This window comes from Halictus rubicundus, chromosome 13, assembly GCF_050948215.1.
Source record: "Halictus rubicundus isolate RS-2024b chromosome 13, iyHalRubi1_principal, whole genome shotgun sequence".
Classification (NCBI taxonomy): domain Eukaryota; kingdom Metazoa; phylum Arthropoda; class Insecta; order Hymenoptera; family Halictidae; genus Halictus; species Halictus rubicundus.
This window is the reverse complement of record NC_135161.1, coordinates 12,522,711-12,535,385: the sequence shown is the minus strand read 5'-3', so window position 1 is coordinate 12,535,385 and position 12,675 is coordinate 12,522,711.

Sequence of the window (12,675 nt, the reverse complement as noted above, 5' to 3'; positions counted from 1 at the left end):
CCAATTACTGGCTAGTCGCTATCAATGAATCAGTGGTCAAGGTTTAGCAAAGAACATAGCCCAGCCAGATCCCCAGATAAAACAAAACCGTCTAATCAAAGAACACGTCACGAGAAAGCGAACGGCACGTCGAAACGTCGGAAGCAAACAAAGATGGCGGTCAGAGACAGGAACCGGAACACGCGTCAACACGTCACCACGGCCGAAATGTTGGCAGATGTTTGCACGGGTTGCTAATGTAATATCGTTTGCCAAGTATCGAATGTTGTCGGACGGGAATGCCTAAATGACCCTGACACGATCGCCCAGAAAATTAATTATACTCATACCTACGTATCCTCGCAACGACGTTATAAAGAAATGCCAACTACAATCGCAGAATTATTTATAGGAATTTTGAATGGTAATTTCTTTCATCGTCTGAAAGACTCTTCGTGGTAAAAGTGAAACGAGAGTAACACACAAGTTGTTTTATATTTTACACATTTGTCTAGGCCATGGGCATAAATTTATTAAAGAACAATGATTTTTAACTGAGGAAATAGAAGCGAAAGGGGACAAGGTTCGCGGGATGACCTAATGCTTTTCATGGCGAGTGTATTTCGAGGATCGACGAGATCGTCAACGGGACATAATAGAGTCCTTTCTATCCAGGATCTAGGAGGTCGACGACAGTCGCTGGCCGATCCGTCACCGGCCGTTCGACGCACTTGTAAACCGTTTTCACGGCGTCGTAACTTGTACCGATCAATGACCATTTCCGTGATGATCGCGCGGAATGGCACTCGCGAGACCGTCCGACGGTCTCCGTCCCCGGTAGGAAACGCGATGACAGAAGTGATTCAGACATTGTTCGGTCCTCTGTAATTTAACGGCGCGCCGAATGGCAGCGACGCTGCCCCGACGATTTTACGACCGGCTCTTCCAGAGCGCCGCTCTGGAAACAAAGTTTCCACGTTAAACCAGAACTTTTCAGCTTCCGACGCCGAAGAAAGAAGCTGCTTACAACCGTGTACCTGGCCGACGATCCTGCAGCCTCCGTTACCCTGGATCTCCTGCAGGGAAAGATCGATCACTGCGATTTATTCCATCGAAAGTGTCCTGGCACAGATTTCTCAGGGCTATCTCTATTCAGATCGGAGTCGAGATCGATCGCGTCGAAGGTGATCCAAGCATTGCAGAAGTTTCCATTTCGGAATGATTAAACTTCGATTAGAATCGTCTTTACGGGATAAACTTCATCTGGGCAACCCAGAAATTTTTGAATTTTTACTACGTAATCCTGTACATTTTGACGAGAAAATTCCAAAAATAAAGGTTTCAAGGCGAGGAATTCACTGGCTCAAATGTCAGGCGTGTTGAAAGTTGAGCGATCACGGTTATTGTTGGTGAAACATATTTTTCTATTTCCTGGGATGTGTAGCAAGAAATTTCAAAGGGATGCAATGTAAAATTTTCGTAAAAAGTGTTTCTAAACATTGCTTTATAAAGGGTTACCACCCTTGCCAGTTGATTTATTTAATGAAATAAAAATTGAAAGGGCTAATATCTGTCAAAATGAATCTGCAGGCAGTATACTAATTTAATTAACTTGGTCGAGGCAGCGCCCAGGAATGAAATTCTAAATACTCCATTAAATTCCCTAGATTTCGTGGCAGCGCTAGGGTTAATCGAAGATCGCAATTTCCGTCCGGCCCATAAATCCCGATTCTATTCCGGCGGAATCCGCGGAACGATGTTCTCGAGAGCGAGACGCACATAGTTAGCGTTCGAGCGAGCGAATGATAAACAAGTCCCGGGAAATCGGTGAAATGCCGCTTGATCCTCGCCCGTTAATGGGAAAAGGATTTATGCCCGTCGGCCGTGTATTTATTATTCCATCGACGCTGCCGTATTTATTATTATTTCCGTGGATCCTCGCGGAGCTGGGTCGAGCCGGTGCTCGCCGCGGGTGCGTCGGCCGGCGATAAGTTAATTAGCGGTGGTGTGTCCGTGCCGGCGATTAATCTCGACGGCCCAGGGTTCGTGTAAATTAGATGTCTACGAGGGAAACGACTCTGTAATGGGCTCACCGGTTGCCTTCTATTATTTTCGCAATTCCCGCGCGACCCGGGATATTTAAATTGGCGAGAATCGATCGACCAATTACCGATCGATGGGCTTGCGTTTCTGGGCTGTTCACCTTTGGAGTCATTATTTCTTAAATCGCCAAGCTCGATTCAAAATTGTACCGTTTTGCAAGTGAAGAAATGGAAACACTGTTGCAAAACTCGTCCGGGAATCTTGAGATAAAGTTCCTCCGCTTCTCACGCGAAAGATACAACAGGATCGAGATGGAACCGGTCCGGTGTTGACACTGGAAAAGCGTGGCGGAACTTCGATTCCAATTAAAAGCCGGCGTACATTGGTCGAATTAAAAAAAATATTATACTCGCAGGTGAAAGAGCGACAATAAATTACGTCGAACTAGCTGTAGCCCCTAGGTGTATTAACGATCGAGGCATGCGCGTTTTCGATTAAACGCGCGAGCAACGATCGAACGAGTCTTTAGCACGAAGAAAATTCAGACAAAGGGACCAAATAATCCAAATGATATCCCGATTAATATTTCGCTCTGTCGATCGAGAACAATGACACACCGATTCGCACTGTTACAGGAAAGACGCCGGTATGATCGTTCGGGTGTTTATGGCAGGCGATCGTCTGCGTGGGCGGTCGGTGATCTACGATCGTGACCAATCGATTAACCGGAGAGATTAAAATACGTGGTAATTCAATTTTTACCGGTCCGCGCCTCCGTCGGGTTTCGAGCCGGTCTCCTTTTCCACGGTCCGGCGAGCATTTTACTAAATTACTATGCCGAGATACTGCGTAAAATATGGCGGACACCTGATCGTTCCGTGTACCGGCGACGTGTGACTCGTTCGATAAATTCTCGACCGCGCGAACACCTGTCCGCGGTTTGTTCTACAGTAATTGGACGATGGGTATCATTAATTCGCAAGTTTGGTAAATATAGTCTGCTTCACGCGATAATGGCGGAGGTCCGATCTTGGCAACGCGAAATTAATGAGTCCACTTCATGCAAAATGAATACTTGCGAGCTGCAACAAACTGGGACGAAGTGCAAATTTAATTTGTGTTTAATAAATTGAAAGTAATAGAACGGTATCAAAATTATCACTGAGATTGTTGTTACTGTTATTTACTATCGATTATTTACTACAGTTGTTCGTTAAAAATGTCTGAAATAGAAAATACAGTGAATTCTCGATATATGTCAACAACACGGGTCTTATATCGTCCAGGAGCATACACTCCTTGGTGTCCAAGGCCTCTCGAGCTTCGGGGTATACCCCGCGGTAGTGGGGATAACTTCGCGACATTTATCATGCAGACCTTGGCGACATATATCGAGAAATTCACTGCAGTGTAAAATCGTGCTGCAGAACGGCTGCAGAAAATCAGAATGAGATCCTTAGTCGCTAAGGATAGAAGTCTATTTCATTTTTTAATCATTTTAGAAAGCCTAAATGAATTACGAAGACTTACATAGCCTGCAGACACTTCTATTTTACACTCTGCCCCACGTTCATCGACTAATTTTCATCCTAAATGCAGGAAATCCTACCGAAAACTGTGATCTAGGTTTGGCGAAGCTTATGGGAACGCGGTGATTAAAAATTCAACGAAACGAGGAACTAGAATCGACTCTCAGGTATCGACGGACGTCTCCTCGGAGTTCCCAGCAGCCCCCTTTAATGAAATGTTGTCCCGCGAATATGAGGTCCCCGAGAAATCGTGAAAACGTGTTCTTGCGTGGAAGGCAAGAAGGTTTCCCTTCTGGCACGTTTTTTCCCCCTGTTAATGGACATCGAAACCACCGGCTCTCATCTGAGCCGATCGAGGAATCGCACGGGATCGGATCGAGCGACGGGATCGCGGCGAAGATCGAGCGACGTTCGCTCGATCGGATCGTGTCTCTCACCGCCATGGGAACATTTTCCCCGTATCCGCGGCTGGAAAAAGCGTGTAACGCGAATAGCCGGGATCAGAACTGGTATCTCGCGATCAATATTCATTCTGCTTCTTACCCCTCCACCTATCATTACGATTTGTTTCTCGTCCCTTCTATTTTCCGCGTTCCTAACCTCCTCCTCCTCCCCCTCCTCCTCCTCCTGCTTCTCTTCATCTTCTTTCTTGAACGTCTTCTTACTTAACCGGGCATTCTTCGATCTAATCTTCTACACGACCAGTTCGCCCGATGAATATACGCGACCTGGGAAGAAAATGTACTCGTTAGATCAGTCTGCGATGGGAAATTGTCATGTTTAACTTCATGTAGAATTTCAGGGACCGTTTCTCCCCTCAGCTGCCCTTGTCACAATTTATAAATTTTTCGTTGGGTCTCGGAAGATCATATCACTTTACATACATTTTACAAACATTATAGATGTTATTTTACTAACGTGATACCATCTGAATATTTCTTTTTCAATTTTTCCAAGTTTCATCTGCCTCTTGTGCCAATTTAACACTAGGTTTGCGGAGCATTAAAAGTGAGTATTTTACATTACTTTATAAAAATAAGAAGTATGTGTCTATCCAAGTTTTCAGCCATTTTTTACATAACATATACCTAAGGAAATAAGTTTGTCAATAATCGTAAATTAAAAATATTAGAACCCGTCATTTTGACGGGTCCCGTAAACCTAGTGTTAATTGACTCTTGGAAGGCTACGTACTCCAATAGTCAACATATTATTTGATTAATATGTTACAATATTATCTACCAGTCGTATTCCAATTTTCATTGCTCAATGAATCAATTTCAATGATCTACGAATTTTATATTTTCTAGAAAATAACTATTTTAACATTCATGATTTTCACTGGTACATAATTTGTTCGTTAAGCACAACGAAACAGATGAGGTCGCACGAGGATTATTTCAAACAATTGGACCCCTTAAATCGTAATTTGTAAGCAGAATAATATACAATAGACCGAGCCAAAAAGTGGCTAATTCTAAACGAACAGAGTGCAACGAAGCAGCCAAGCAGATTAAAATATAATTTTTTACAATTGCGGGTGTTTAATCTTAGTTTACAAGGGTTAAGGATCGGTGACTCGATTACAAAATGGCGCAGCGCGCGGAGAACAATGGACAAGTTAGTGAACCGGTGGCGGTCCCAACCGAAAACGTGTCGCAATTAATAAACAAGCCGCGCGGCCGAGTTTGAGACCGCTCAATTTTCCCGGGCAATTATTCAGACGACTGCGTGAATAATTACTCGCTATTCGGCCGGTTTGCCGCGCTAAGTGGGCCGGCCGATCGCTATCTTAATGGCCCGAGCCGTTTGATTAACCGTTGATTATTCAATTAAGGGAAAGTATTTCGTCACGGTCAATTGAATGGCCGGCGTGCAGCTATAATAAAACACAATGCGGCCGGGCAGCTTGCCTAATGAAAGTTGCATCGATCGATTATGAAAGCGGGCATTAGATTCTGCTGCACAATTTGTCGTTTATTAATGCTGCGACAAAAACTGCGCGATACCCACACGATCAATTTTACACAAACATATTGGTATTTCTTCTAGTTCGATTATCGAGTGCATAGAAAGTCATAAACATTTTCCTTTGTGATTTGTAACGGGTGAAGATTCTTGGGGATCGCTTTATCTCAACCGGAATTAATGTAATAAAATATTGAACCAAGAGAAAAGATGGGAAATAAAAGAACGAAGGGTGGAAGAAAGGGACACGAGGATATTAACTAATTCAGTTCAATTAAAACATTTAACAATGAGATTCAAATCCTGAGAGTGCAACTATGAGTGCGCTAGCTCTGCAATATTCTCAGAGTGGGATCAATTATTTTTTGGCAAGTCCAGAAGAGTCCACACCATCAGCAGATTTTGTAAATAAATTTTTAACCAAGCCATTGACTGGTATAAAAATTGAGAAAACCGAAAAGAGTGTTAATTAGCCCTCCGACGATGAAAACGAAGCACAGTATGAACAATACGGAATGACGGTGGAGTAAAGGGTGTGGGAGTGGAAGAAGAGGGAGTAGAAGAAAGGAGCACGAGGATATTAACTAATTCCATTCGATTAAAACAACTAAGTCGAGGCGGTGGCAAGAACTCTGGGACCGTCTCGACAGACTTGTTCACGTGGCGCGGGAACTCGTGCTTGCTTCGTCACCCTCGAAGCCACAATTTCTTCACACTAATTACCGATCCGTCCCGCCCACCTGACAAGTGAGAAAGTGTGAAACAACTCGGGAGGCAGCGAGCGAACCCGCCGACGGCAGTACGACGACAATCGACTGTGATTTCGAGGCACGATCGTTGACTTCGCCGCAAAATAAATCGCTTTGTTCCCCAGTCCGAACCATTACACCACAATTTTCAACGTTGGTCGCGAAAAAATTATGCGGGAGGTTGCTCAAGCTCGGTTGAAAAATGGAAAAAATATTTTAAAAGAATTTTAATCAATGTACTAATTACGGAGACTGCAAATACAAAAGTTGTATTTACTTGTTTTAATCGGGCAACAGCAAACTTGATTCAAGTCAAGTTGCTTGCACTTAAGTCAGGTGTGTGCAAGTATTACGTGTGACTTTTCTATTATGATCAAGTTTAATCACTTCACACTCGGGCAAGATCAAGTTTGACGAGATTAAATTTGACTCAGATCAAGTTTAATGTGCCCAACTTGACTCAGGTTAAGTTTAGATGTCCCAGTTTGACTCCGATTATTTTTAACTTAACTCAGAGAAAAGTTTAACTTGTGCAACTTGACTCGGATCAAGTTTGGGTGTCTCCACTTAGGCCAGATTATTCTCACTTGACTCAGAACAAGTTCAACTTGACTCGGCTAAAGTTTAACTCGGCTCAGATCAAGTTTGGCATGTCTACCTTGACTCGAATCAAATTTAGATACATCTGCTTGAGTTAGATTATGCTTAGCTTGACTCCGAACAACTTGACTCGGATCAAGTTTCACTTGCAGCCAACTTTCAATTCAATAACGAGTGAGATTTCACAGAGTCTCTGAAACGTAATTAAGCATTTGGCTACTTGGCGGTTCAGAAACTTTGGAATTAACTTATTCGAAGGCACCGGGACACTTCAGGCTCAGATTAACCATCGCCATTAAAGGTTCGTGAACACAGTCTCCGTAATGTTCGAGGAGGTCATGGTTGGGTTCGCGAGGGAGTTTATATCTGGGCCGATTCGTTCGGCACGAAGACCGGGATAGAGAGATCGATTTACGTGAATAATGAGACGAAGAAGAAACTTCCTCGTCGATAAATTTAACGCGTTACGGAACCGCGACCGGCACTTTGCCCGAAGAACAAGAGTGTTCCACGTCGTTAGACTCCGAGGTTACGTCCGGGGTTCCAGAGAGAGAGAGTCCCATGGTGGTCCCCCCTTGCGACCAGGTGGCCAGCCCCCATCGATGGTAACTAATTAAATCATGAAAAAGGCGGTGAACGTGCGTCCTACAGTTTTTACGAAATTAATAAACCGGAACCGACAGTGGCTCTCAGTGTCCCCATCGTTACGAGATCATGGGGAAACTGAATTAATCGACCTAAGCAATTCCAGCCACCGTTAAAGAATACCATACATATTCCCATATGAATTACAATCCTTACAGAATATTTTAATTAGAAAAGTTTAATTACAAAATAGGATGTACAGAATGGGAAGATTGTAATGTATGGAATATTTCAATGCGTATTATGCAAGAATAAAATCTTTGCCGGTTACTTTTTTTAGTGTGGAATTTTTCGGTAACGTTTCAAGGTATGGTGGCCACAGAACAGCCGAAAGGGGCGGGAGATCTTAAGCGTTGTTAGAAGCGTGACAAATACATTTAACACCTACTTTCAAATTACTCAGCATGACGCTACAGAAAGATTGGCTCGCCCGTGGCAAAAACCACCAATTTCTTCGTTGATCGCCCATCCGTCTGGTAGTTTGCATCTCCGCAAAGGAGTTTTTGCTCGGGCCGACTCGCGCCGCGACGAATCGATAAAGTATTAATCGAAGTGACCATGGGCTCCCTCGTTTCTTGCACGGGAACCGCTCAATGGGGCTCGCTTCTAACGCCTAACTTTTGGTCCACGTGTTTCACTATTGCCACATCCACGAAATTTCCTGCAAAAAGTACAGTAATCAGAAAAATCTATGCTGTGATTCATTATTTATGTTAATATCGATTTTATGGACCATTGTGGTCAGAAACTATTTTTACGTAAACATATAGTGTCAATTTACTTTGTAACGCAAACACTTTATAATGGAAAATTGTTTCAATGTCAAGTTGGACAAGTTAAACTTGATCTGGGTCAACTTAAACTCAACTTGAGTCAAACCGATATCTGTCAACTTGATCTGAGTCAAGTTGGCTACACCAAACTTGAGCTGAGTCAAGCTAACCATCTTGAACTTGGTCTGAGTCCAGTTGAACTTGAGCTGGGTCGAGTTAAGCTTGATCTGAGTCGAGTTAAACTTGATCTGAGTCGAGTTAAACTTGATCTGCGTCTAGTTAAACTTGATCTGAGTCTAGTTAAACTTGATCTGAGTCGAGTTGGACTTGAGCTGAGTCGAGTTGAACTTGATCTGAGTCAAGGTAAACTGGATCTCAGTCGAGTTGAACTTGATCTGAGTCAAGTTAGCTACACTAAACTTGAGCTGAGTCAAGCTAACCACGTTAAACTTGATCTGAGCCAAGTTAAAATTGATCTGAGTCAAGTTAAACTGGATCTGAGTCAAGTTAAACTGGATCTGAGTCAAGTTAAACTGGATCTGAGTCAAGTTAAACTGGATCTGAGTCAAGTTAAACGAATCCAACCGTGTCCAAGTCAAGTTAAACAAGTTAAAAATGATCTGAAGCAACTTAAACCCAATCTCGGTCTAACTGAAGCAATCAAACTTTATATGAGTCAGGCTAAACAAATTAATTTTTTCGTAAACGCATAAATTCCGCAGTCCCTTTGTAAATCCAGAGAAATAATTCTACCACCCATTCCTGGACACTCGAAGTGTTAAGGTTGGAACACGTTCTCTAATCTCCACCCCCGCACGAAGTGACCGCGGCTCGTTGAAATGTAGCAGAGGGTGGCAGGCATCGGCGGGGGCGGATGCAGCTTTCCACGAGAGCTTTTACGAGTCGCATATGTGACCGGGGTCTCTTTCATCCCCCGCTTGATATTCCTGGCACCGTGTACCAACCCCTCCGAAGAGGAACGGGCAACCCCCGGCAACCTTGTCGAGAGGAGCCACCCTCTTCACCGAGTCGCGAGAGGAGCCCGAGAAAAATCTTTCTTCATATTCACTGGGGAGTGATAGTCCGACATAACGCAACAAATTTCTTCAGGGTCTCCCCTCCAGAGGGTCGGTCCACCCCCGCAACTCCCGTCGATCGCGCATTTAAATCGTTCCGCGCCGTTTCTTTTCTCGTTTTCCTGCACAAGCGGATCAACCCCTCGATGTTCGAAGGGGTGGCTTCTACCTTTCGACCCAGACCCACCGAGAAACATGGCGGTCGACCGCCACGACCGCCCAGGGACCGATTCCTCCCACGCACAATTTACAGTTTCACATTTTATTCCCATCGCGCGTTCGACAACGGATAAACTCGTTCCGGGTCGACTCGGAAATCATCTTTCGAAGCACGGCTGGGACTGCGAGAGGGGCTGCTGGGTTCCGAGAAGGTTTCTAGATCGTTTACATCCTGGTATGAATTTTAACTAATTTTTATGATGCAAAGACGTACATCTAAATTCGTAAACTCCATTTTTAAAAATAGGAAACCGTGCCCGGACGGGATGAACTTAAAAGAAAAAATGTATTTTGTACAAAAATTGGCACGAGGGATGAAACAGGGTTAATCAATTCAAATTTAATTCGTACGTATACTGTTCCAGACTCTCAAAGTGTTAGGTGAACAACTACCGAGCAGTATTTCTAGAGCATTCATCTCGGAGCAACCCTCTAGCACGAAAGTTTACTGTCGATCGCGGCAGAAAGGGAACAGTCGCATGATCGAGGAAACGCGTCCACGGAATCGTAGCGACATCACGTTTCTATGGAAACGTACAAAAGGCACGTTCAACTCTCCCCCTAGGGGGTGGAAGGGGGTGGGATCTAGCGATATCGGCGAATATTAAGAAATAGCTCTCGACCGGCATTTCCGTACATTTGCGGACAGAAAACGAGCCATTCGTTTGCCGGCGGGAACAAGGTGCTGTCTATGCATGGCACGCCGGCACCACCATTCGACCGTCCCATAAATAATATCGCGCCCAACCCCTTTCTCTATCCTCTTCTCTCCTCGTTTTCATCGTCTCCCACCCCCGCAAGACCGTATCTCTTTTCGGATATCGCGAACGGCCGGGCTCTGTTCCGCGAGAAAAAGAGGATCGTATAAGTCCAGACTCGAAATTGAGAGACATTTTTCTCGATCAGAACCCTGACCCCGACGCATCGGCCGTTTATTTTAATTCCTCCGAATGCTGGCTGCAAGATCATTACCTGTTGACAGTCTAGGTTAGGGGGCGAGTGGGTTAGAAGGGTTGCGAATCGGAATCTGTGCTAGCCAAATGCTTGGGAATCTTGGAGAGATGTTAGTTTTGTAGAAACAGTAGTTTTAATCATTTTTATGTTAACTCAGATTATGTTTATAGCCCCCACTTGGGTTTAGCTTGACTCGGAAGAAGCTCAATTTGACTCAGAACAAGTCCCACTTGACTCGGGTCAAGTTTAACTCAGGCCCGATCAAGTTGAGCTGGTCCAACTTGACTCGGATCAAGTTGCAACTTCCTAACTTGACTTGGATCAAGTTTGGAGGACTTAATCTCAGTCATATTATTTCTGGCTTGACCCAGAAAGAGTTCCACTTGACTCTGGTCAGGTTTAACTTAGGCCGGATCAGGTTTAGTTTGTCCAACTTGACTCAGATCAAGTTGGATCTACCTCAATTGAGTTGGATCAAGTTTGGAGGACTCAATTTCAGTCAGATTATTTTTAGCTCGACTCTGGTCAAGTTTAACTTAGCTTAGATCAAGTTGAGCTTACCCAACGTGACTCAGATCAAGCTGGATCTACCTAACTTGACTTGGATCAAGTTGGGCCTACCTAACTTGACTTGGATCAAGTTCAGTTGTTTCTAAACAGACTGAGACGCAATTGTAAGATAAAAGGAAACTCGCAGGCGCTTCCTCTAAGATTTCTCACAAGGATCAGTTTTCTAACGTTTTGCTAATGGGGAATTTAAACTACGATCTGAAACGGGCTCGCTGCTGTTAATAATTGATTGCAAAAGTGTAATTAAACGATCGCGGTTAGGTGAAACTTTATCTCCGAACGTAATTGCTGAACACGCAGGTGTAATTTGAAGAGAAAATTAAGCAGTACTCTACATACTCAATGAGGAATACACTCGATGTCTTAATAAACCAGAGGATACGGAACCCAGGTGTGCACGCACGGTATTACGTTCGCTTCGTAACATATCGTTATCTTTTCCTTTGCAACATTTCGAACGAACGAATATGCACGGAAACAAGTATCGGTTTACTTTATAGTGAAATTTTACGACCATTGCATTTTAATCATTCCGAATTTACATTTCAGCGCAATTAATCTCGATGCGTCCGGATTAATTAGACTATTTTTATAGCTTAATTGAACGGTGTAAGTTTTACTTATAATTAATGGTAGTACTAGATTGAAACGAGTGAACTCGTGTAACTTGTATAATTCATGAGCACATTCTTGCTCCTACGGCCGCCATTGTTCCTCGACATCGCCATTTTTGCCGGATGAAAGGGTCGCGACGTGTTTCGAATTTTCGCGTAACACGTTTCCTGCTTTTCATTTGTTTCTTTATCTGCCGCAGTCAAGCATTCTGGGTACGCATTCTATTGCTTCCTCGCTGCAATTTTCTGTTATAAATCCGCCGTTCCTGGCGGTGAATTTAAATTTAAATTTCTCAGTCGACAAATAAGGGTGGTGGAAAAAGTTGAGTCTTTAATTAGTGGTAAATTGTGATAAAAATTTATAAATCAGTAAACAATCAAATATTAATCGTCCACATTATTTCAGGGGTTCACAAAGGAGGACTTCTAACAACTATAAATATTTATTTAGCCTGTCGCAAGGGATGATTTGAAATTCCCAAACAAGCATACGAACAATGCGTTAAATATCCACATAGAATGGCAGACATACGAAACTACTTATCAGAATAAACATCCCCGTATTTTCCAGGGGATGATGGACACCCCCGCCTCGCGAGGAAACGTTTATTAACCCATTCAGGGGGTAAATATCGATCGTCAAGTCGGATCGAAATCGGATTACGTCGCGGAGCGAAAATCCAGCGCGTCTGCGGCAAAACAGCGATTAGGTGCGGGGGTGTACGAGGGTGCGAGAGGACGGTGGAGTGACAGCACGGAGGAAGGGTGAGTTTCTTGCTGGATGGACGGCTTTTCTTGCGGCGAGTACTCGCTGCGACACAAATAGCGTATGATTGAGTGAGCGCCGCGAGGGATTTCCAGACGTGGAAACGGAATATCGCGGGGGTGGAAAGAATGGCGGAGAGAAAACGTCGACGTTTAGTCGCCGGAGGGGTGGGTGCCACCCCCGTAGCGCC